General features: G+C 55.2%; 1 protein-coding gene and 1 pseudogene across 1 annotated transcript in view; both read right to left on the bottom strand.

The window, feature by feature from the left end:
* ABCC1 (ATP binding cassette subfamily C member 1 (ABCC1 blood group)) overlaps window positions 1-26,709 on the bottom strand; it is a 130,811-nt gene that overhangs the window by 103,627 nt on the left and 475 nt on the right. The window lies entirely within an intron of this gene.
* On the bottom strand, window positions 1,268-25,587 carry LOC100346102 (U4/U6.U5 small nuclear ribonucleoprotein 27 kDa protein pseudogene; annotated as a pseudogene).

Genomic DNA, 26,709 nt, shown 5'->3' with positions numbered 1-26,709 from the left:
CCCCTCCAGCCACGTCTTGCTTCTTGTCACGTTCTTGAGCTACCTCAACTCCTCCTGCCCCATCCCAGGGACTTGTGGGGGCACCAGGCACATGCCTGGCCCAGCAGAAACAGGACAGACAGCACCCATCCACCCACAGGGCTGCGGCCTCGGCAGTGAACGGGGACAGAGGCTGTGCCCTCTGACCCCCTAGGGAGAGGAGACAGATGGTAAAAACAGATATGGAGGCACAGAAATAGGTTGGGATGCAGACAGTGCCAGTGTGTGCTAACAGCAGGTACACAGAGCAGGGGATTTGCATAAAGGATGGAAGGAGGCAGCGGCGTGAGGCAAACGGAGACAACAGTGGGTGCGGAGGTCCCAGGGCAGGACCGCACTCGGCACTTCTGACCACTAACAGAGAGGCCAGCATGCCCAGGAGCCACAGGGAAGGGGCGGCCGTGTGGGACCCCCGGGCCATTGCAGGAGATTTCGCTTCTGCACCGAGTGACACAGAGACCATGGAGTTGATGGGCCCAGACGGGACTCGGGCTTCAGGTCAGTTCTGGGGACATCTGACAACGGTTGGAAATGTTTTCAAGTTCCCACGACAGGTGGGCAGAGGGCTGTGCTACTGGTCCTTTGCGGACACAGAGGCCAGGGAGACGGCTAAGCAACCACGGATGTATGGGATAGTCTCTCCCCAGCCCCCCAAACGGCTACTGGGTGGAGAGACCCTATAAGCACAGAGCCCCGCCCTGCCAAGTGTGCGGTCCACACTCCCCAAACACACTCCTTTTCAGGCACTGAGCTTTCAGTTCCTCATTATGGGATGCTGGGTGAGCAACGCAACCTCAGTTTCCACCTCTGTAAAGTGGGAATACTCAAGACTATGCAAATAGGTGTTTCATGAGGCCCGGACCAAAGCGCACCTTAGGGACTCAGTAAACAGCACTGCTCTTCACCCCAAGCTCTGTCCCTCCCACAGCCTCCAGCCTCAGAAGTGACCCCTTCTTCCACTCAGTGAAGGTGGGCCGAGTCCCTCCTGCGTGCCCTGGACCAGGCTGGCAGGCAAGCAGCCCCACAGCCCCAGTCCCCAGCAGCAGGCTGTGGGACTGTCCAGGGCAGGGGGATCTGCACCTGGACATTAAGGTGGCACTAAGGGTCTTGGGATGGGGACACAGGCTGGGATGAGCTACAAGTGTCCCGTGGACTCTCCAGGGTATCACCTGGGGAAAGATAAAGACAGGCAGGTCGGAGAGCCAGGGGGGGCTCAAGAAACAGCGCAGCTGGGCTAGCAAGACAATGGCTCTGCCCCAAGAAATTCCGGAAGGACACCAGCCCAGCATTCTGGACTTCTGGCTTCCAGGTCCAGAAGAGAACATACGTGTGCTGGCCAAAGCCACTACGCTCTGTGTTTGCTATGGCAGCCACAGAAACGGATGTGGCAGGCACTAGAAACAGCCGACGGGGAAGCAAGGCTGGCTTCCGGTACTCACACCTGTTCACGCCCCTGCAGCCCTGCCCAGGCCGAGTCCCAGCCTCAAGGTCAGTCTGCATCTGACAAGACCCCTCTGTGAGCCCTAGGCTCTGCGCTCCATGGACACTCCTGATTTTTCTGCTGATTTGATGAAAGGCACAGAGACAGAAATCGCTCACCTGCTGGTCCACCTCTCCAAATGCCTGCCACAGCCAGCACTGAGCCAGGCCAAAGCCAGGAGCCTGGAATTCAATGTGGATCTTCTTTTTTTTTTTTTTTTTAAAGGGGGGGGTAGAAATATTGCTTTATTGGAAAAAACTACTGTCATGTTTTTTTTTTTAAAAAAAAAGTCCCAATGAGCATTCAAAAAGAAAGCACATACACTTTCCACAGGAATAAGGACAAAGAAAATGGGGTGATGACTGCCCCAAATGGTGTTTCCTAAGAGAAAAACACTAACATTCAGCCTTTCTTCTTCTGAGGCACGGTAAGTGGGCTACACACATCATAAATAAGATTCCACACATCATAAATAAGATTCGCTTACTTTATAAGGAGAAGAACTGAGATCTCCTTTTTGATGCATATTAAATACATGTATAAAATCATGGCCGGCGCCGCGGCTCACTAGGCTAATCCTCCGCCTAGCGGCGCCGGCACACCGGGTTCTAGTCCCGGTCGGGGCGCCGGATTCTGTCCCGGTTGCCCCTCTTCCAGGCCAGCCCTCTGCTGTGGCCAGGGAGTGCAGTGGAGGATGGCCCAGGTGCTTGGGCCCTGCACCCCATGGGAGACCAGGAAAAGCACCTGACTCCTGGCTCCTGCCATCGGATCAGCGCGGTGCGCCGGCCGCAGCGCGCCGGCCGCGGCGGCCATTGGAGGGTGAACCAACGGCAAAGGAAGACCTTTCTCTCTGTCTCTCTCTCTCACTGTCCACTCTGCCTGTCAAAAAAAAAAAATAAAAAAATAAAAAAAAATAAAAAAAAAAATAAATAAATACATGTATAAAATCCACTCTCTGATCAAGATGAGAAAAAAAATCAGTCTTCAATTTTTCAATTCTCATGCAATGAAATCCAAAGGTCTGTTGAATCCACCTCTTCGGTTCATATACTGCCGGTACTTCCTCTTCTGAGACACATTTATGGCATAAGCATTTACAGAACCATCTACCTTCTTCCCTTTGGTGGAGTCAAAGGACGCAAACCCCATTAACTTCATCATTTCTATTTCTTCCTCTGTTTTGCCTTCCAAGTCCTCCTCAGCGTTCTGACGTTCGTTGCTCTTTGCTTCTGTTGTTTCCTTCTTTTCCTCATCTCTTCTTTCTTTGAGCCGAGACGGGGAAGGAGAGGTGGATCTATGTCGTCTTGGAAATCTGGAGTGTCTTCTGTGCGGGAATTGGGAGCAGCTCCTTCTCCGGTCTCTATCCCGTGACCGGGACCTTGCCCGGCGCTGGTGTTCTCTCTCGCAGGATGTGGACCGGGACCGCCTACGTTCCCTCCGCGGGGAGCGGCTGCGGCTGCGGCTGCCACCCACTGGGAGTCCCACTCCTCCTCACACCGCCCCGGAAACAGCTGTGCAACAACTTCCAATGTGGGTCTTCTAAGTGGGCGGCAGGGACTCGTGCACTTGAGCCGTCACCGGCTGCTTCCCAGGCTGTGCCTCAGTAGGAGGCAGGACTCAGAAGCGGAGCAGTCAGCGCTGGAAGCAGGCCCTCCGAGATGGGTGTGCAGGTCCCAAGCAGGGTCCTGACCACTGCACCAGACGCCCCGGGCACTCCCAGCCCTTTCTGAAACACCGTCCACATCCGACGGGGGGCTGCCCCGCAGATGCTGCCCGAAGAGGGGAGCCACGGACAACGGAAATAGGAATTCACTCGAATTACAAAATGTGTGTGTGGGTGTATGCGTGTGTATGCATGGGTGCCGTCTATACGTGTGTATGCATGTGTATGCATGTATATGTGTATACATATGTACCTTCTATGTGTGCATGCGTGGATGCCTTCTGTGTGTGGGTGTGTATGTACAGGTGAATCACTCTGCCTCCCTCTCCTTCCCCACACACAGCCCATTTCTGAATTTCTTATGGATCCTTCTCAAAGTCTTTGTGCCAATCCCAAAACATTTTCACCAGTCTCCTTCTTCACACAAGCGGTATCACGCCAAACAAGCCAGCCGACTGTATCTAGATGTTGTCACTGCAAATTTGGAGCGTGGGGACAGGCGTTAGGCACGGCAGTCCCTCTTGGGACACCCATATTCCCTACCAAGGTGCCTCGTGCGAATTCCGGCTGCATTTCCGATCAAGGTTCCTGCCTCCCAGGCGGGAGATCCAGACTGAGTTCTGGGCTCTTGGCTTTGGCCCGGCCCAGCCCCGGCTGTCGTGGGCATTTGAGGAGCGAACCAACAGTTAGGAGCTCACATGTGCGCTCATTCGTTTCTGTTTCTCAAATAAGAATTTTTTAACACTTGGACCTCAGAGGCTGTTCCACATCAGTACACAAAGCACAGCCTCTCTCCCCACTCCCTTGGTGCAAGCAGGAAGGTCCTGCACTCACCCAGCCCCTGGGGACCGGCCGCCACCTGGGCAGCTGCCAGGATTCTGCTATTCCAAACAATGACACAATGAATTCCCTTAGAAACTGCTTCTTAAGCTAAAGGAAACACAGTCAGAGCCTGACTCACACACGCTAATCTAATCTCTAATCGGGGGCTTGGCTTAAAGACTGCTAAGCTGGAGGGGGCAGGAAACAAGGACACAGGCCCTGGTTCAGTCTGATCACCTGCAGAGCCTTAAAAAGAAGGCTCAGTGCCCACCCAGGAAATCCTACGGGAATTTAGTCTCTCACGTGTCACAAAAGGAAGGTGGACCCATTTCCAGGGGTTTATAGCTCTATAAACATTACTGTGGGGCCAGCACTGTGGCGTAGCAGATAAAGCCGCTGGCTGTGCCGCTGGCATCCCATATGGGTGTCGGTCCAAGTACCGGCTGCTCCACTTCTGATCCAGCTTTCTGCTGTGGCCTGGGAAAGCAGTAGAGGATGGCCCAAGTCCTTGGGCCCCTGCACCCGTGTGGGAGACCAGGAAGAGGCTCTTGGTTCTGGAAAGGCCCAGCTCCAGCAGTTGAGGCCATCTGGAGAGTGAACCAGCAGATGAAAGACACTAATCTCTGCCTCTCTAATAAATAAATAAATCTTGCGGAAAAAATTACTGTGTAGCTATCATTGCTGTATACTGTTTAAACTTTTTTTTTTAAGATTTATTTATTTATCTGAAAGTCAGAGTTATACAGAGAGAGGAGAGACATCCGATGGTTCACTGCCCAGATGGCTGCAACGGGTGGAGCTGCACCAATCCGAAGCCAGGAGCCAGGAGCTTCTTCTGGTCTCCCACACGGGTACAGGGGCCCAAGGAGTTGGGCCATCTTCCACTGCTTTCCCAGGCCACAGCAGAGAGCTGGATGGGAAGTGGAGCAGCTGGGACTAGAACCGGCGCCAATATGGGATGCCGGCGCTTCAAGCCAGGGCGCTAACCCACTGTGACACAGCGCCGGCCCCATATACTGTTTAAACTTTGATAAAACAATGGAAAAGTATCTAAACGTGCACCGCCCAAGAAAGTAATCAGCAGTTATTGAATGCTGGCAGTTTCCAATGGCTTGATCTAATTGTTTAATTTCTAAAAAACTTATTCAAGAGATAGAGATGCAGATAGAGAGGGACAGACACACAGAGTGCTCCCATCTGCTGGTCCAGTCCCCAAACGTCCACAAGGGCTAGGGCTGGGGATTCAGCCCAGGTCTCCCGTGAGTGGCAGAGAGACAACTGCCTCCCAGGATCTGGAAGTCAGGAAGCTGGAGTCAGGAGCCACAGCAGGAACTGACGAGGGTAAGTATTTTATACCTTGCACAGCTACTCTGCCCCGACTCTGGCAACCAAGGCTCTCGTCTATCCCACTCCCCTCCCACTGCACAGTACCCAGGGCCAAGTAGACACTCAGCAAAGACCTGCAGAATCGGCTGATGGGCACACAAAGAGCAGACAACATTGTGATCCCCGTGCAGGGCCCGTATTTTGCCCGGGGTTAAGAACATAGAGACGAGCAGGTGGATGAGAACGTGCCAACAGTGACGACAGGGATGCAGGTACAGCTCCAAATGTGCTGCAGGCCTCAGAGCCGTTAGTTTCCTTGGGGACCACGGGGCATGTGAATCACGGCCCAGCAGGGCTCTCAGGAAAAGATGCACACGTGCACTCACACGGCACATGGTACATCACGAACACAGAGGAGCTGGCACTCAGCACTGCAGGTTAAGCCCCTGCTTACAACACTGGCATCCGGACCAGCGCCAATTCCAGTCCTGGCTGCTCTGCCCCTGATCCAGCTCCCGGCTAATGCGGCTGAGAAAGCAGCAGACAATGGTCCAAGTGCCTGGGCCTCTGCCACCCACATGGGAGACCCAGATGGGAGTTCCTGACTCCTGGCTTCAGTCTGGCTCAGCAATGGGTGTTGTAGCCATTTGGGGAGTGAACCAGCAGGTGGAAGATCAGTCGATCAGTATCTGCGTCACTCTTTCAAATAGATCAATCTTTCTAAGACCCAGGGTCATTCTGACAGGAAGCAATTTTCATCTTCGCTGTGAAATACTTCCCCAAACAATCAACAAGCACACAGACAATAGTCCATCACTTCAGTAAGATGAGACATCATCCAGACATGGATTCCTTTGTATTTGTTAAAAATCTGTCAGTGCAGTGCCTTTTCCCATTGCCATGTCGCCCACAACCTGACTACGTATTCCCACAACCCAGGGTTTCTCAGCCCAGCACCCTGACACTTCAGGCCGATCACTCTGTCCTGTGCGCTCACTGTACAAAGCTTAGGGACATCTCTGGCCTCCACTCCAACCCCACCCCATCAGCTGCCACAACAAAAATGACTCCAGACTTTACCAGATGTCCCCTGGGGCGCTCTCCCAGCTGAGAGCCACTGCCTTGACCGCTTCCCCAGGCCCCCCTCCTGCTCCCCAAACTACTGACCCTGAGGTACCTGCTGCTTGTATCTGGACTTCAGCCAGACACCACCCTGAAGGAGTCTGGGGTCCTGAATGCGAGGCAGGACAGGAACCTACACAGCTAACACAGAAGATTTTAAAAGCACAAAAGGTGTGACAGGTTATGTCGCGACCTGAGACACCGGCATCCTGAATTAGAGAGCCCGTCCAAATCCGGGTGGCTCTGCTTCCAATCCCTGCTAATGCACCTGGGAATGTAAGCAAACGACGGGCCCCTTCCACACACGTGGGAGACCCAGATGAAGCTCCGGACTTTGGGCTGGCCCAGCCCCAGCCATTGCAGCCATTTGGGGAGTGAACCAGTGGACACAGGGTCTGTCTCTTCCTCTCCATAACTCTTCCTTTCAAATAATTAATAAATCTTTTTTTTTTTTTTAAAGGCAGGAGATGTCCAGAGAAGAGAAAGGGGTTAATTCACAAAGCAAAGGAGGAAGTGGGGTGGAGACAGGGATGACACCTGCCTTCCAGAGATAAGGCTGAGACGAAATGCACACATCCGATGACCTCAACTGCACCCCAACCCTTCCAGCTGGGGGAGGAAGCTGCTCGGGGGAGTAAAGGGGGCGGGAGATGGCCCCGCCCAGAGGTGTTACAGGCAGCCAGCGGCCGCTCCACCAGCGGAAGCTCTGGTCTTTATTGCCACTTGGCAGGTCAGCACAGGCTTCCTGGAGGACGTCCAACGCGAGGCAAGCTGACGGGTCAGGATGCTAAGACGCGTGGGCGTGGGCGTGGGCGTGGAGAGGAGGGAAGGACAGGAATATGGAGAAGGAAGACAGCGGCCAGCGTGCTCAGGGCGGCAATTACACTCCAAAGTGGAACCGAAGGGCCGGGACGCCCACCGCCCCCCCGAGTACCCGGGTTCCATCCCTGGCTCCGGCTCCTGCCAAGGCACAGCCTGAGACAGCACATGATGGCTCAAGTGGCTGAGTCGCTCCCCTACAGAGGACACCTGGACTGAGTCCCTGGATCCAGACTCCAGCCACTGTGGCCACGTGGGGAGGGAGGGGGTGCACCGGCAAAAGGGAGCTCACTCCCCACTCACTGTCTCTCCCTGTTTCTCTGATCCACAAAGAATGAAAGGAGGCCCAGGTGACAAGTACAGCCCAAGGCCAGGCTGTAAGTGCCGGGGACAGAGCTTCCCTCAGGGGTTCCCATCAGGACACTGTTTGAGCTCCCCGGAAAATTCTGCACCACCCACATGTTGCAAAAGCTCCTGGGTGTTGTGAAACCCAGGGAGCACATTTCTCTAACTCTCCTTTGAAGACAGCTAAGAACAGGAGACTAGAAAAACCACTGGCATCCTGAAGCACCCCCTTGGGGACGCCCCAGTGCCCCTGTCCCGAGGGGTGGCCTGGCACACACCTCTCCCATCCTGAGGTCTCTTCCAACTGCGGCCCTCCAGACACGGGCAGGGAGCGAGGCGGTGCTGGGAGGAGGGGCACTCCCACTTCCTGGCTGTGTGGCCTTGGCAGAGTCACCCCACCACGCGGACTCCCAGTGTCCGGTGGAAAGAGTAACGCCGTCTCCCAGCGGCTCTCACCAGTGGTTGCCAGGGGGTTGAGTCCACTGCTGCTACTGCCACCATGGTGTGACTGTTGCTCCGGCCATCACCGCTCAGTCAGCAGCCCACGAAGCAACACGCCGAGATGCTGAAGCCCCCAGAAGACCTATTTTTTCAATCTAATCTGTCTCACTCCACGATCAGCCAAGAGACCCCTCTGGCCCAGCCCCCTGGGTCCTCCTATTGTTGCCACTGACCCGGGAAGCACTCATGACAGCTGATGTAGGACAGGTCATTATGGTGGCCACTGTGGACACACCAATCACCATGGCAGGGAGGTGCTGCACAGCCAGACCTGAGCCAGCTTCGCCACTGCATTTCCCCAGGGCAAATCACACAAGCTCTCTGCGCCTCCTCTCCCCAGCTATAAAATGGGAATGACACACTATCAACATCATAGGGCTAGGATTTTAATTTATTTCTTTTATTTTATTTGAAGAGGCAGAGAGAGAGATTGATTGATCTTCCATCCGCTAGTTCACACTCCAAACACCCACAAGAGCCAGGGCTGGGCCAAGCCAAAGCCAGGAGTCAGGAACTCCATCTGGTTCTGCCATGTGGGTGGCAGGGACCCAGCTACTTGGGCCATCATCTGTGACCTCTCAGGGTGTGCATCAGCAGGAAGCTGGAATTGGAGCAGAGCCTGGACTGGACCCAGGCTGACAGGGGACACCAGTGTCCCAGGTGGTGGCTTAACTAACCCTGCACCAGAGGCGCTCTGAGAGTGAAATCCGAGTGGTGCTTACAGTGCCTGGGGCCAACACCAGCACGCGAGGGTCACTCACGGCTCCCAGCACCGCAGTCTCACCAAGCCCTATGAGGCACGGTCATGCCAATCCTCACAAGACCCTTCTCTCCCCAGCCTCCTCCAGACCCACCCAGCTGTGCCCTCCCCGGCCCCAGGACCTCCTGTGGCCCGTGCGGCTCCTTCCCACCTACCCCACAGGACAGCCTCAAACGCCAGGGGGAGGAGAGGGGGCTCCTGCCTGGCCCTCTCCCCCTCGGGCACCATGACCAAAAGCTGCCCATCCCCCTCAGCACCTGTGTGCTCATGGGGCAGCACAGAGCCACACGGCCAGGTTTGACCCGCTTCTGCCGCCAACTAGCTGGTGCCTTCACGTCTCTCGTGGCCTCCTGTTACCACGGCCGCTGCTTCCCAGGGTGGCACTGAGAGAGCTCAGAGCAGTCCCAGGCACAATCCCAACTGGTGACCGTCTCTCCCTAGACTTCTCAGGGTCTCTCCTTCCTGTCCACTGGAATTTCCCCAAAGCCCATCTAATGCACCTGCTGCTACGGGAGGGACTCGGCCAATGAGAGAAGGGGCGCACCAGTCCACCTCGGGAGCAACCCAGAGCACCTGCAGGGTAAGGCCTGAGAATCCACCCCCACCTCTGACCCAACCAGCCCTGCTTAAAGGCCAAGACCAAAAATAGCCCGAGCAGCAGCAAGAGGAACTGGGAGTACAAGCTCGACCGCTCGCGACAGCAGAACCAGAACAACTCCCAAGCCCAGAGGATCCAAGCGAACTGGGCCAGGGATCTCGTCAAAAAATGAGTCAGTGGTCTGGAGCCCGATTCTGGGGCCTCCTTGTTCACGCCCACGTGCAGGCACCGGCCACCTACCTGGGACTCCCATTCTCTGGCCCACACGCAGCGGACAAGTGTGGGGCACAGTGGTTAAGTCGCCCCGCGGGACGCCCGCCTCCTCTATTGGAGTGCCTGGTTCGCGGCTACTCTGCTTCTGACCCAGCTTCCTGCTCATGCGCACCCTGAGAGGCAGCAGGTCATGGCTCACGCATGTCAGTCCCTGCCACCCCCACGGGAGACAGGGATGCAGCTCCTGGCTCCTGCCTTCGGCCTGGCCCAGCCCCAGCCGCTACAGTCAGTGTGGCCACCTGGGGAGTGAACCAGAGGACGGAAGAGCGAACTCGCTCTCTCTCTTTCCACCTCTCTGTTGCTTTGCCTTAGAAATAAATGAAACCAATCTTTAAGCAGACAATGGGAGGGTCCGTCTCCTTGTCCACAGATGGCTTTTCAGGCACTCACGCCTTCCATGCACCAGCTTACTGAATCCCGGTTAGGAGCCACTCCTGCGCCCCTGGCTACACAATAGGAAACTCCCTGAGCCAGGCCAAGGAGACCACGGCACACAGAGGACTTGAAGCTAACCAGGGCCACTTCGGAGCCCAAGCTGGAACTACGTCAACATCCAGGGCTCTCGGCACCACAGTCTGCTTCCTGATGCTCAGAGTTCACCACGGATGAGGGCGGGGACCGCCGTGTAACAGCAGAGACGAAGCTGATCACTACACAAGGCAATGCTCTAGCGATGTTAGCAACGGCACTGCGCAGTGAAAGGACCAGCGCGTGCACCGTGCACCGAGCTACGACCTCGTTCAGTGAAGGCAGATGCCGCTAGTATCTCCACTCTGCACACAAGAGGATGGGGGCCCAGAGAGGCAGGCACTGGTCTGAGGTCACACACACCCCGCAGGCATCAGAGCCAGGATCTGCAGCAGCGCTGCCCTGGCTCTGTACTGCTTTTGTTCCTGCAAACCTGCACACAGCTGTGCTCATGATTCAGGGACAGTGGACTTCACCCTCGCCATGGTGCGCGTCCCCAGCACTTAGCGCAACAATACCGGACCAGCATCCAGAAGAGGAAGGAAGGAAAGTGGGAGGGAGGGAAGAGCAGGAAGCTACCACTGCACTGTGCTCCTTCCCGTCTCCGTGTCACTGACACGGGTCTGTGTCCCGCCAGCAGCCCCCGCTGCAAACACTGCTGGCCTCATCTTCATAGGCAAACATCTGTAAGATGGGCACGGAGCACACAGCTGCTGGCCTCTCGGATGCCATGAAACGTGGCTGGGCCGACTTCTCCGAGCTGAATGCGCGGCTTCTTCCCAAGTCTCCAGATCCCAGAAGGAAAGTCAAAAGCCATGCTGACCCCTGGAGAAAGGCAATCGTGTCCTCCCCCACCCCCTCTACCCCTCTCCCTCTCTTTCTCTTGTTACACACACACACACACACACACACACACTCTCTCTCTCTCTCTCTCCCCTCCACAGCAACTCAACTGCCTTCGCTAGGATGCCGAGTGGAACCGTCAGGGAGGGTAGACTACCTGGCCAGGCCAGCTCAGGCAAAGCTGCCAGAGACCAGACCTCTGATCCCCTCCGCCCGCCAGCTGCCTTCCCATCTCCATCGAGCGCATGCCTGGGCCGGGTTGTTTTTGCCAAACCCAGGCAGAGAGGAGGCAGAAACACCTCCTCCTTGCCAAAGCATCGCCCTTTCCAAAGGCCACGCTCACCAGGAGGCCACAGGCCCCTCCCGCCCTCGGGAGAAGCGCCCTCCACGACACGGGCCTCTCTGTGTCAAGCACTCGCACTCGGCTCGCCTGGCAAAGGGGGCTCTGATTTCAACCCCTGCAGCCTCACGGCCCAGGAGCTGCCCCCTCACCAGCCACGAGGGGCACCTCAGGAATTCACACCCACATTTGCAAATGTATTTCTATCCACTCGAAAGGCAGAGAGAGAGAGATCTACACACTGGTTCACTCGCCCACATGCCCACAGCAGCCAGGGCTGGACCAGGCCAGAGCCAGGAGCTTACCCAGGTCTCCCACGTGGGTGGCAGGGACCGGGGCAGCTAAGCCACGATCTGCTGCCTCCCAGCATGCACACTCACAGGCAGCTAGAAGTGGAAGCGGAGCCGGGACTTGAACCCCGGCACTCAGACGCGGGCATCCCAAGCAGTATCTTAACTGCCGCGCCAAATGCCTGCTCCCACACAGAGATGGCGTGAGGACAAGCACAGGACTGTGGGAGACCTGAGGATCATCTGTGGGAACAGAGATTGACCGCCAGCTGGCCGCCACCAGACACAGGCGCTGCTGCTGTACAGTCTCGCAGGGGAACCCCCGATTACAGACAGTGCCGAGTCTCCCGAGGGGACCCCCGATTAGACAGCGGTGCCGAGTCTCGTGGGGGAACCCCCGATTACAGACGGTGCTGAGTCTCGTGGGGGGAACCCCGATTAGACAGCGGTGCCGAGTCTCGTGGGGGGACCCCCGATTATAGACGGTGCTGAGTCTCACAGGGGGACCCCCGATTACAGACGGTACCGAGTCTCATGGGGGGACCCCCGATTACAGACGGTGCTGAGTCTCGTGGGGGGACCCCCGATTACAGACGGTGCCGAGTCTCCTGGGGGGACCCCCGATTACAGACGGTGCCGAGTCTCCTGGGGGGGACCCCCGATTACAGACGGTACCGAGTCTCCTGGGGGGACCCCCGATTACAGACGGTACCGAGTCTCCTGGGGGGACCCCCGATTACAGACGGTGCTGAGTCTCGTGGGGGGACCCCCGATTACAGATGGTGCCGAGTCTCCTGGGGGGACCCCCGATTACAGACGGTGCCGAGTCTCCTGGGGGGACCCCCGATTACAGACGGTGCTGAGTCTCACAGGGGGACCCCCGATTAGACAGCGGTGCCGAGTCTCCTGGGGGGACCCCCGATTAGACAGCGGTGCCGAGTCTCCCGGGGGGACCCCCGATTACAGACAGTGCCGAGGGACTGGGAAACAGCAGCACTGGCTAAAACGAGGAGGCTGCAGCCCAGGCCGAGGTTTCTCAACTGCAGGACTACTGAGGCTTGGGGCCTGCCGGTCTTTTGCTTTGGGACAGGGAGAGGGGCCATTCTGGGCACTGTACGGCATTCAGCACATCCCTGGCCTCTACCCACTACCCGTCAGCACCAACTCCCTCCCCTGGCTGTGACGACTGGCAAGCGGACAGCATTACCCAGGGTAAGACCCTCCCCCCCCCCGATCTACAGGACTTGCAAGTATCTCTACGAAAGGCCCAGCATTGTAGCACAGCAGATTAGGTCTGGTGCCTACAGTGCCAGCATCCCATATGGACACCGGTTCAAGTCTCGGCTGTTCCACTTCCCAACCAGCTCCCTGCTGATGCACCTGGGAAAGCAATGGAAGACGTCCCAAGTCCTTGGGCCCCTGTACCCACTTGGGAGACTCCGATTGGAGTTCCAGCCTCCTGGCTTAGGCATGGCTCAGCCACGGGCATTGTGGCCATCTGGGAAGTGAACAAGCGGATGGAAGATGTATTTCTCTCTCTGTCATTCTGCTTTCAAATAAATAATAAAATCTCTTTAAAAAAAAAAAAAAAAAGGATCTTTGTTTCTTTGAACAGCCTTCGCCATTCATCGGTTCCACAGCCATGGATTCAACCACAGACTGAAGAGATAAAACACACACACACACACACACACACACACTGTGCCAAACACATACAGACTCTTTTCTTTCTCACTCCCTAAACAACACAGTATAACAACTATTCCCTTAGCACTGACACTGTATTAGTTATTGTAAGTAACCCAGAAATGTTTTAAAGCATATAGGGAGATGTTCTTAATTATGCAAATATTATGCCATTTTTACATAAGGGCCCTGACCACCTGCTGGTCATGGTACCCAACGGGCGGCTGGGACCAAGTCTCCCGGACACTGAGGGACATTCTGTTCTCTTTAACAGCTACCAGGTGAACACGTGAATGTGACCAATCTGCAGCTTCACAGATATTCCAAATAAATCTGGGTATAAATTTATTAAGGTTTAAAAACTTAAAGACCACTAAGAAGTAGATACCCCTTGCTGCCTTACTCAACAGCTTGCCCAGCAGCCCTATTTCTGACTCCCACTTGGGAAGCAAAAAGCCAGTGCTCACTTTTCCTGCCTGCCTTGTACCCAAACATGAGTCTGCAGTTCAGGAATAAGGACTGGCTGGAACGACTGGACTTCCTCCAATTATGGACGAGGCTGGTGTGATCCTTCCCCATTCCTGCCCTGAACATACATGCGATCGACAGAGCTGCAGCAACCATTATGAGGCCTTGAGGAAGACCTCAGCCCTCACGCCACTGGAGCGCTAAGCCAACGCCAGCAACTACCAGAAGTAATCCAACTCCCAACATTTTCTTTTTTAAATCATTATGTTTAGTTCACAGAGGAGGGGGATGTCAGGCTTTCTGTTATCAAAAAAAAAAAAAAGTTTATTTTACTTATTTGAATGGCAGAGAGACAGACAGATCCACACACTGGTATACTCCCCAGATGGCCCCAACAGCCAGGGCTGGGTCAGGCCACAGCCAGGAGCTGCATCCGGGTCTCCCACACAGGTGTGCAGGGGCCCAAGCCCTCAGGCCATCTTTCACTGCTTTCCCAAGCACATCAGCAGAGAGTTGGATCAGAGGTGGGGCAGCTGGGACTCGAATGGGTGCCCCATGAGATGCCAGCAATACAGCCCCAGCCCCAGCCCCAGGATTTCTATTTCTTGACGCCAAATGTTAGGACACTGCTGGGGACTCCACCTTCCGTAGCTGGGCATCTGGTTCAGGACCTGGCTCCTCCACTGCCAGCCCAGCGCCCTGCTGCTGACGCATCCTGCGAGGCAGCAGTGATGGCTCCAGTGGTTGGGTCCTTGTCACCCATGTGGGAGACCCAGGTGCAGTTTCTGGCCCCTGGCCTTGGCCTGGCCCAGTCCTGGCTTTTGTGGGCATTTGCAGAGTGAATCAGCAGATGGGAGATTTCTGTGTGTGTGTGTTTAAGATTTATTTATTTTAAAGAGTTACAGAGAGAGGTAGAGACAGAAAGAGAGGTCTTCCATCCACTGGTTCTCTCCCCAAAAGGCCGCAGTGGCTGGAGCTAAGCCGACCTGAAGCCAGGAGCTTCTTCCGGGTCTCCCATGTGGGTGAGGGGCCCAAGGACTTGGGCCATCCTACGCTGCTTTCTCAGGCCATAGCAGGGAGCTGGATCAGAAGCAGAGCAGCCAGGACTTGAACCGGTGCCCATGTGGGATGCTGGCTCTGCAGACAGGGGCTTTAAACCTCTGCACCACGGCACCAGCCCCTGCGTGTAAGTTCCCATATTCTCTCTCTCCCTCTGTGCCTTTCAAACAAAATAAAAATAAAAACATAAAAACCCAAAACCTCTTACCAAAGTGACACAGTACGACACGCATAAAGCAGAAACTAGAATTGGTTTAGTCACTGGTCCTTTCTACGGTGCTTCCAACGCCCCTGTCAGAATTCCTGGCTAGGCAGGTAGGCGGGGAGGGGGAGCAACCAAAACGTCCTGGAGGAGCCAAGCTCCACAGGTCCATTGTCCTCCTGCCCGCTTCCATCTGAGCTCGCAGCCACGCTGGCCTTTGCTGTCAGGCTGGGGCATCTGCACGTCCTTTATGCACTGCCTAGAACACGCTCACCTTCTGCTTTCGCCTATGTAGCAGAAACTGCTGGCTGCACTCCAATATCCATTCTCCCTCAGCCACTAGTAACATAATCAGCTGGGCACGCAGCTGTCCAGAAAGGAAACTACATTTCCCAGTCTCCTTTGCAGGTACATGCAGTCAGGTGACCGGCTATCAGCCAATGGGATGTGAAGAACAGAACTGTGGGCCACCTCCGGGTCATGACCCTCCTTCCCCCTCCCAGCGGTTCACAGGGGCACGTGGGGGTGCACCATCTTGGTCTGTAGAGGGCAGCACCCCAGGACAGCAGAGCAAAGAGATGGGAAGAGCCTGAGCCTATAACCATCTCGAGGACCACAATGTCACGACAGAGAAGTTAGCTCATACACCTTAAGCCACTGTGTCACATCGCCACATCCAGACAATCCCTGATCATAACATAGCCTCCCCCACTCAAGGGGCCCTCTTCTCCATCCAGCCACCCCAAACCGTCCACCGCAGTGCGCCACCCGGCCCCTCCCACTGCACTCCACGGTTCTGACTTTCTGCCTATTTGCCCACTCAAGGAGGGCAGTGAACCAGACACTGCACGCCTCTGGATTCCCAGCACCAAGGCCAATTACAGGAAACCTGGGGGATCCTCCGAGGCTGTGGACAGGACGGGCCCCGGCCCAGGTACTGACCCGGCGGGGGATCTGGCGGGATGAGGATGTCCACTCACCCAAGCCCGGCCTCAGCTTCTCCCTGGGACCTCCGTGCACTCAGAGGTGAACAAACAAGGCTGGGAGCAGCCCCCTCAAGAGGGAACAATTATTAGCCCAAGTACTTCACTAGGTTCCCGTCTGCGTTTCATCTCCAAGTAAACTATCTGTTGATTCAGAAAAATGGGTCGGATCCAAGATATGTGAGCCCTGGGAGACAGGGTGAGGAACGTGTGCTCATGGGGTCCTGTTCACGTCTTCACAGGGTGCTACGCATGCAGGATCGGTGGGGAAGCCAGACTGAGCGTGACAGCACCTGCCAGCAAGATCAACCCGAGCGGAGTGGGAAGGTGGAGAATCCTCAGCTTTTCCTGTGCTTAGATCCACACCTCACCACGCCATACTGTACCTCGACCACATTAGAGACGGAGAAAAAGTCCTGCTGGCTAACTCACTCACCACCGTGCTTGTAGTAACAGAAACCCTGGAACTTCCGAAGCACGTGGTTGTCACAGCCCAGCTTCGTGTGTGTGCCATGATTTGGGTGGCGAAGCAAGCTTCCCTAATTCTCAAGTGCAGATAAACCCACAGTGTGAATTTCCCCACATGTCAATCCCACTTCAGAGCTGACCCTAGATACTCATTTTGTCCAAAACCCTCCTGGGCTTGCTGCATCCAGACCGGGGCACTCTCTACAGAGAGACCCCCTGCAGCCACAGCTTGGATGAACCTAAACTGCCACAGGTGCCCTGCCGTGGGGACACCCGGATGAATCAGGCCACCCTGAGGCGAGTCCTCTCTCCAGTCCCTGCCCACACCAAGGGCAGTGACCCAGGCATGGGCAGGGCTCTGCCTCCAACATCAAATCTCAGGGGTGACAAAAGTAAAGGGCGGCCCCACAGCGCTGTGGCATAGCAAGTGAGGCCACCGCCTGCATCCCATATGGACGCTGGTTTGAGTCCCGGCTGCTCCACTTCCAATCCAGCTCTCTGCTATGCCTGGGAAAGCAGTGGAAGATGGCCCAAGTCCCTGGGCCCCTGCACCCACATGGGAGACCCAGAAGAAGTATCTGGCTCCTGGCTTCGGACTGGCGCTGTTCCAGCCTTTGCAGCCAACTGGGGAGTAAAGCAGCAAAGACCCCCCACCCCCCCGCCTCTCTGTAACTCTGCCTTTCAAATAAATACATCTTCCAAAAAAAAAAAAAAAAAAAAAAAAAAAAAAAGGTGGCCCTGCTGAACTGCACTGCAGTCTCTCTCTTCCAAATACATAAAAGAAAAATTTAAAGCATTTAAAAAAAAAAAAAAAAACACCCTACCATAGTTCCACACAGGGATCCGATCTAACACATGCCTTTCCTACAGACCGTGGGTTAACAAATTAGAGAGGCCTTAGCAAAGGGCTCCCAGATAAGCCACCCTAATTACAAGCACCAGGTCACCTTCCCCAGTGCCGGATACCTCCAGCCTCCACAGGCCATCCAGAGGGAACCGAGATGGGCCTGTCACCAACACGCACCATCCCAGAGACACCAGGCATCCTCAGACGCTGCTAGGAGAGAGAGTAGGGCCAACCCTTTTTGGAGAAACACACAAGGCAACAGCTAGAGCGGAAGCTTTTCAAATGCTCTGAACTACGCAAGCCACTCCTGAGAATATATTCTAAGGAAATAAGCCAGCAGGTGCTGTCGCCATGACATGGCCATTGCAATGATTATCCTAAAATGGAAAAACCCATGACCACGCAAAGGTCAAACCACAGGTCCCAATTACAGTCCACCAACACGCGGGCAGGTTGATCGACATTTAAATGTGTAATCACCAAGGTTCTAGGAGGAACCTGGGAAAGTTCCTACAGCAGTAAATACAGACACAAAGTTATGAGGGGGTCTGTGATCTATAAACACAGCCCTGCCGAACGACACGCAAACGTGGACCAGACTGGAATATTAACACGGCAACGGACAGGAGAGAGCCCGTGAAGCAAGTACCCGCAGCCTGGAGACCGGAGATGCTCACCTGTTCTGCAAGGCAGGAAAGCGGGCGGGGGGGGAACATGACGGCCAGCGCAGACCAGCCAGGAACGACCAGTGCCACACAGGAGTGGCCAGGATGAGCGAATTCAGGTGGGAGTGGGGAGAGATGGAGAGCCCTGACGCAGACTGCACGCTTCCCACCAGCATGTAAGTTTGATGCTGGGGGGTGTAGCTGAGACTACCATCGGAACTGGCGGAGAAGCGTATGAAGCAATACACAGACCCATGAGACAGAGCGTCCCGAGGCTCTCTGTCCAGGGAGATGGTGGTGCGCTGGCTGCCCCTCCACTGAGCATTGCCAGACACAAAGAATTCATCCTGTGTGGAGAACAGGAGACTCGGGCTGGTGTCACGGCACAGTGGCTCGAGCCGTCACGTGGAACACCAGATAGTCCCAGCTATTCCAGCTCCCTGGGAAAGCAGCAGAAGAGGCCCAAGTGCTTGTCCAAGTCACTCCCATGGGAGACCTGGATGGAGTTCCTGGCTTCAGCCTGGCTCATCTCCAGCCACTGTGGCCATTTGGGGAGTGAACCAGTGGACAGAAGATTGATCTCTCTCGCTCCCTTTCTCTGCCTTTCAAATAAACCTTTAAGAAGCCTCTTTAAAGGGAGGAGGCAAGGGGAAGTTTTACATGTAATTCCATCTAAGAAATGACTGAGGATTCGTCCACTCCAGAAATGCACTGATTTGTAAATGACTGAACTCCGTGGTGAGACAGTTTTTCTCCAGTCCTCCCAACACATGTCCTGGAGCTGGTTTGCTCCAGTGTATCCGCACACACGACCTTTGATTTTTTTCTTTATGTTAAAGTTCATGTGTTCATATTTGATTTTAAGAAAAAAGTATTTGCAGTAAAACGTGATAGACAAAGGACCCCTATAGACCGACAGCCTGCGGATCAACAGGAAGGAGACAAACCCTTCTATGTACAGCCCAGGAGGACACAGAGAGACACGCGCAAAAGACACAAGCCATGGGGGAAGGTGCTGCAGGCTGCTCAGCCTCTAACCACAGGGGAAATGCAAACGAAAAAAGATTCGTCACCATGAACTCAACAAGATTCAGCCGAGGTCAGTGCCGGGAGGGGCTGGGAAAGGATTTGCCACCACCTTTTGGGAGCATAACCAGCCCACGGGTATTAAGAATAAAAACTGGTATCATTTTGGCCCGTGTACAAGAAATGTTTACTAGAACATTGCTAGTGGAACAAAATATAAAATTCAACGCCACCAACGGTCATTGACAGGAAGTAGCTGAATTAACGCCAGCCGGTCTCCGACTGAGTGTCTTAGACAACTATTACCAAGGAGTCCTGAGATTCTGGGGGAGTGACGACAAGGGCATGGCGAGTGAAAACAGCACAGTCATGATTATCATCCACTTTGATTCAAACAAGATGATTACAGAGAGGAATGCAAGAATACTGTGGTTACTGCTTAGCCCCAAAAGCAGTAGGTCCAAGTTTAATTTAGATCTCTCTATACTGCTTGTGTCCTTTTTGTAGTCAGAACACTCTACATGACTCAAGTAAAAGTTTATGTGGAAAAATTGAATCAGAATAGCAAGATAATGAGTAAAGTGTTTACACATTGTTAAATCATTGACTTTAAAGCATTTTTTAAAATAGGGAAGTGAAAAAAATGTTTAAAATTTAAGCACATATTTTAAAAATTGTAACAAAACCACTACTTAGGTCTTCTGACTAAAGCCCTCTGGAATGTAAGGTTTAACTGGGCAAAATCCCTCTCAGAGGGAAGCTCTGTGCGCTGCTGGCCCAGGAACCCAACAGGTGCTTAATAAATGCTGGTGGGTCCAGTGGACCTGGCAGTTAACTATCAAACTGAAAACAGGGATCTCTCATCGCAGACCCGTGCCCCGTGGAGGCTCATCCTGCTGGGTCAGTTACATCTGTTTATATACATGTACACACAGCATCCAAGAACATGTCACTGCAGCATGTTCAATCACGCCAAAAAAAGCCTCTAAACAACCAAGAGGGGCCTGGTGAACAGGCAAACTGTGGCTTGCAAAAAAAAAAAAAAAAAAAAAAGGCTTTCTTTCTTCTTTCGATTTGCATAGACATAGAAAAATCAAGACTGGTTTTTTGAGTGAAGAGCACAAGATACCAAACAGTATGTAGAATAGGAACCCATCTGAGAGGGAAGTGAGATTATAGGTACACACACATCCGTGTGCATATTTACAGATTTTTATGCACTTGACTGTTTTTCTAGAAGGATCATCGTTAAAGTCTACTGCAGACGGAGGGCAGAGGCAGGAAGTTTTCGAATGTTCAGCTTCCCTTTTATATTCTCCTAGAGTGTTCACCATTTTTTATTTCATTTACTCGAGAGGCAGCGAGGGAGACAGAGTGAGCTCTCCTGGCCCTTGGTTCTCTCCCCAGATGCCCACAACAGACAGGGCCAAAGCTGGGAGGCCTGAAATGCAACCCAGGAACCCAACCCTGTGAGCCACAGGGCTGCCTCCCACAGTCTACATTAGCAGGTCAGGAGCCAGAGCTGGTTCTTCAACCCAGGCGCGTGGGCGTCCTCACGGTTAGGCAAAACACCTGCTCCCTGCTCACCCTTTCCGAAGTAACAGCAACTATCAAAAAGTCGGAGTGCAAGGCTTTCCTCATGCAAATCAGTCAGATCAATTAATTCAGTAACAACTATTTTTAAGAGAGTTGTCTAGTAATCTGCAGAAAATCATCGCAAACTCGAAAGAAGGCAGTTTATCGTCTTCCGGGCTGTGAGAAGCCAAGGCCCCCGGGGCGCGGGGAATCCCACGGAACCACCCAGGAAGCTCGCCCTACAGTTCTCAGAGATGAGACTCTGATACACTTCACCTTAAAAAGCAAAGACTCGGGGCCGGCATTGTGGTGCAGAGGGTTAAGCTGTCGCCTGCAACATCGGCATCCCCTGTGGGCGCAGATTCAGGTCCCCACCGCTCCACTTCCCATCCAGCTTCCTGCTAATGCACTTGCAAAAGCAGTGGAAGATGGACCCAGTGTTTGGGCCCCTGCACCCTCATGGGAGACCCGGATGAAGCATCCAGGCTCCTGGATTCTGCCTGGCCCATTGGTCATCACAGCCATTTGGGGAATGAAGATAGATGATCTCTCTGTCTCTCCTCTGTCTCTCAAACTCTTGCAAATAAATAAATCTTTAAAAAAAAAAAAAGGCAAGTCATTCAAACATAAATGGATCCAAGGACTCTGCCCTGCCAGGCCCCCAAATCCCTGTGCCAGAGCCCTATGGGTTGTGCCGAGCACTCCAGCCAAGATTTTTATGAGACCAGGCTCAGGCTCTGTGGTTCCTGGGAGTTCAATCCCATGATGCTCTGACCACACCGCACCTCGAGGACTGTTCCTTGTCCCCGGTCCTGCCGCGGCCAGCTTTGCCTCTGAGGCTTCGGGTCAATGTGACACCCTCCGAAAGGCCTTCAGCATACATGTCCTCCATGTGGCTCGCCACCTGACCTGGTGCTCCCCAGCTAGGTCTTCACAGCACTGACCACAATGTGCAGGCGTGGACCACGGTCTTGAACCACCACACTAAGGTTCTCCTCCCTGGGAAACTCGGGCACTTGCTAAGAGCCCTCCCATGAGGGGCCTTCCCCAGCAAGGAGCTACCTTGAGGGCAACACAAAACACAGCCAAGCTCTCCCAGAGACTCGGAGCCAGGAGGGGGAAGTCGCTGGAAGGTTCCAGGAGGCCAGCCTGGGGCTGCCCTCCCGGGGCCTCAACACCCACTGGCCAGGCCTTGGCAACCTCCCCAGGAGATGAAGCCCACAATTAAGCCAAGGGGACACTTAAGTAGCATCTCCACTTTCTAATTGAGCTCTAGTCCGGGGCGGGGGCGGGGGCGAGGTAGTCATAAATGCAGGGGTAAGGCTTCAAAGAGTCTTTGCCCGCCGAGACCCACCGGTCACACAGGCGCAGCGGCTCCTGCCCTTGCTAAGTGGAGTTTAACCTCATTAAGCTTCTCCAAGGCAACCCCAGTAAGCCAATTAGACTACAGGTTCAACAGCCTAGTCTCCTAGGGAAACGCAGGGATGCGAGACACAAGTCTCGCCAGAAAGTCCTCCACATTCCTTCTCTGCACCGACAGCTGTGGTGTCACCTGCCCTGGGGACCCGGGGCAAGGTCTGGCGGCATCTTCAGCTGTCACAGAGGAGGTGCTCCTGGAATCTTGGAGGGGCAGAAGCCAGGGATGCTGTTACAATCCTGAGCCCCAGGACAGCACCCACACCCCCGACCCAGGAATGCTCAGCTGAGAAAGGGGGTCCCGCCCCAGCCGCACCCCTAGCCCCATAGTCTGGCTTCCTCAAAAGCCCTGCCCGCCTCCTCCCTGTGCAGCCTCCACACTGAAGCAGCAGCTCACCCCGTTTTCCTGCCAAGCTGGGTGCACCTGCCCCGGGCCCCTGGGGCTCTTCCCATGACCCCAACCCCTTCAGCTGCGGTTGCCAGGGCCAGGCAAGCTTTCATGAACTCCCATTTGATCGACCATTAAAATCTGATCAGGAAAACGAGGCCTCACCCTGCCGGGAAGATTCAGAGCCAACCTACCAATAAGATGCCTGCTTCCAACTCCTCGGGCAGGGAGGCAGTGACCACGAGCTGACCCATTCCCTCCTGCCACCACGACCACATGGAGCCCGGCCATGGTGGCGTCCAACCAGCAAGGCAGAGAGGCCCCAGTCGTGACGCGGAGTACGGGTGGGTTTCAAAGCAGGAGCTGTGAGGCCAAGGCCAACAGGGCCAGGGGGGCTCCGTCAGGGAGGAGGCAAACCGGCCAAGCACTATTTGGTGCCCCGAGGAAGGCTGCCACGCCAAGGACCGCGGCCTGCAGCGGCCTGTTCTGTCGGGGGTGGCCCCACTGAGCACCAAGCAGCCCCGGAGAGCTCGGATCCTCGCGTTTTTCACTGAGGCCAGACACCAGCTGTTTCTGCGAACTCTTCCAATCAGTAAATACGGGGAATTCACAGAACTGAAATGAAGCTAGGCCAGCGCCCAGGAGGGCCAGATCTAACTGCCCAGTGTGGAGCGCAGACCTCAGCTCCTATCAGGAGGTGACCAGGGCTGCAATGAGACTGAACGGCTGCACGTGGGCACTGGCACTCTGAGCATCTCACCCCACAGATGAGCGCCCACCTCCTCCTCAGGACCTCTGCAAAGAGGCTCCGATCCCACCCGAAAACCATGCGTTCCTTCAACGTGGGCAGACTGAGTACCAGATACCGGGCCCAGTGCTGGGAGCTCCTGGCTTTGGCCTAGACCAACCCTAGACATTTTGGCCATTTGGAGAATGAACCAGCAGATGGGAGATACCTCTCGCTCTCTCTCACTTGCTCGCTCTACCTTTCAAATAAAAATAAATCTTTTTTTTTTTTTTTTAAAGACTTGAAGGTAAGGAGACATTCCAGGCAATGGAAACAGCGAGTGCAAAGGCCCTGAGGCAGGAGCCTGGCAGGGCAGCCAATGTCATCGCTGGAGCAAATTAAGACAGAAAACAAGATATGGCCAGAGATCACTGTGAGTGCTTCCTTTTTCACCCCGAGGGGATGGGGAGCCCCGGCAGGCACCTGAGCAGGAGAGATATGCCCTGTTTCTCAACAGCATCCCTCCAGCTGCTGCCCTGGGACTAGACTGCAGAGGCCCGAGGGTGGAGGGAAGGCCGGCTTCAAATCCAGGGATCAGCTGACAGTGCCCGGGGCCGCTGCGGGGAGCTCCGGCCCTGAGAAGCAGGCAGTGTTGGACACTTTGTGAAGGAAAGGAGGACAGCACTTGCTGACCCATGAGATACGGAAAGGGAGGGCAGATGGGAGTGGAGCACGCCCCAGTGTCGGCCTGTGTCTAGGAGGGCCGGGGGAGGGAGCCCCGGGGTCCTTTAGGGACACAGTAAGCTGGGGCTGCCAGGGATCAGCGCCGCCAACAAATGCCTGTAAAGGGGCTTTGGTCCCCGACCAGCACGCTCCAGAGGTGAGACGCCTCCAGGACTAATGACAGAGGAGCTGGAGGCCTCCCAGGAGTCTCAGCCCAACAGGTTGGCGAGCTGTGGCCAAGGGCAACCCCCTGGGGGACCCCGAATCCCCTCCCCTCAGAACACGACCCTGGGCCTCAGGCTCAACAGCCGTCCAAGGCAGGGGCCAAGGTCCCTTCCCTCCTTCACAGGCTGCTGGGAGGCCCCGAGGCAAGAGCAGGCGTCACCACAAGAGGAATTTCTAATCACTCCTAAGACAGTCTTCTTCCCCCAGACCATGGCCGCTTAGTCCAATGATCGGGGGCTTCCTGGGCTGGAGGAAGTCCCGGGGCACCTCCAAGGCAACCAGCAGCCCTGGGACCGACTCACTCCACAAGCCAAAGCCCAGGACCTTCTTCTAACCATCACTGGAACACCAGCCTCAAAGCCCCTCCATCACCCCCACCCACCCAGGGACAAAGCAAGCCAGGGCTTTCCATTTCCATAACAAAGTTCCTCTTTGCTCGCACACGCCCAGGCTTTTGCTGCTGTGCAGGTGGTAAGTCAGCAAGGCCATTTCTCTGTACTTGTTTTTCTGGACATTTCCTGAGGGCTCAGTGGCAGATACTGGCCCAGGGACACGGTAGATACAGTCCCACAGGGGCCAGCTCCCTTGATTTCTAACAGGAGTCAGGCATGCATGGGGTGGGGGTGGGGGGCAGGTGCGCAGCCCCACAGCTGAAGGGAGAGGGAGTCCCCGGGGAAGGACAAGGACTTCGGCACAAGTTCATCTTCGGACCTGGAACGATGGCAACCATCGTTTATCTCTCAGGAAGGCAAAGCCGAGCCGCTGACACACGAACCCGTGTCCCCTTCACAACAACCCTAAGAGGCTGTGCCCATTTTATAGATAAGGAAACCGAGACCCAGGCCCGGCTGCTTGCTCCGGGTCACAGTTATGCCTCCTGGCCTTGAACAAACAGAGAAGCCGCCTGCTTTCTAGGAGGCTTAGATTCCCCTGCTGCCTACCCTCAAACTCTGGTCCTCCAGAAACTGGGCCATTCACGAAGTCTAGGACTTCCGAGGGAGGGAGGCAGAGCAAGTCTGCAAGGCCAAAGACTGGGGGAGGAGAGGGGACCGGCCAGATTGAAGGTCAGCTACCACTCAGCCGCAAACAAAACCCCACACCTGTCAACTTCTTTAGCCAAAGTCCTCCAGAGAATAAAAACACAATCACCCCCAACCCCCAGCCGTTCCACTTCTGATCCTGCTCCCCACTAACGTGCCTGGGAAAGCAGCAGAAGATGGCCCAGATCTCTGGGCCCCTGCACCCACGTGGGAGACCTGGATGAAGGTCCTGGCTTCATCCTGGCCCAGCCCTCACCAGTGCGGGCAGTAAACCAGTGGATGGAAGACCTCTAACTGCCTTTCAAAGAAATAAAATCTCAAGCACACACACACAACTGGATTTCTTGGATGACCACATTAAGCTAAACAGGGGACACCCCCTACGAGACTCACTCGCCATCGACGGCCAGTTGCCACTAATAAAACAAATCCTGACACAGAATGCCACGTAGGGCCACCTGCTCTCCCTCTTCCTTTTACTTGGCATAAAATGGACACCAGAATTCACAGCCAGGCTCCATCAGACCTCCATGTGGGACCTGGCAGAGCTGGTCTCCCTGTGACGGCCCCTGAGCTAAGCAGGACACAATCCACAGGTCTGCCTCTGTCTGCGAACAAGAACCCACGTGCAGACAGCTCCCAACACACCCAGACCGGGAACCCGAAACCAGCATGCGGCTGGCTCCCAACCCCGCAGCAAACTGCAACCTGGCTACCTTCAGGACAACAGATGTGGCCAAGGGCATGCAGCTGCCTCAGCCCAAACGACACCCCCCCCCCCAAAAAAAAAAAAACAAAAAAAACACACAGCCTGCCAGCAAGGTCCTGAGAGCACCCTGGCCCACCCCCCGCAGCCTGCGGGGAAAGGGTACTTCTGGGTGCCAACCACCCACTCCTAAGAGCCAAGCGTGTTCTCCCTGGTTCCTAAGCAAAAGGAGACAAACGACCAAGTTCAGATTTGGCCTGCTGTGTTTACCAACAATCGAGACAGCCTGACGCCCCAAGTGCCCCCTCCTGGAGCAGAGGAATAAATCGCATTAGAGGGACACGGAAGCTCCAAGCGCTGGGGCTCGAGCCACAGCAAGTGGACTGAGAGGACCCGGCGCCTCCGGTCTCAGAGAAACCCGCCTGGGGGGAGTCAAGCCCAGAGGGCTGGGCGGCGCGTGCCGGGCTCCCCCTGGCTGCACCCTGACCCCGAGGCAGCCCACTTCTTCCCTCACCTTTTCCCCTGCTGCCCTGAACTTCCCCGGGCAGTATGTAAGCAGAGACAGAAAAGAAACGATGACAACATGAAACCACAGGGGAGCAGGGCGATGTCAAACCCGGGGGTGACAGGCCAAGCCCCAGCCCGCTCGGTGGGAAGTCCTTGTCTACCGTCCCGGCCTGGCTCACCCCGGGGTATTCTGCTCAAAGGGGAGACCCTCACCCACAAAAGAGATGGGCGAGCAGAGCCAGGGGACACCTCCTTTAACTGCCCCGTCTCCAGAGTCCCCCCCACCACGTCCTGGGAAGGTGACTTTGT

Source organism: Oryctolagus cuniculus, chromosome 19, assembly GCF_964237555.1.
Source record: "Oryctolagus cuniculus chromosome 19, mOryCun1.1, whole genome shotgun sequence".
In the NCBI taxonomy this organism is placed as follows: Eukaryota; Metazoa; Chordata; class Mammalia; order Lagomorpha; family Leporidae; genus Oryctolagus; species Oryctolagus cuniculus.
This window is presented reverse-complemented; position numbering and strand designations above follow the sequence as displayed.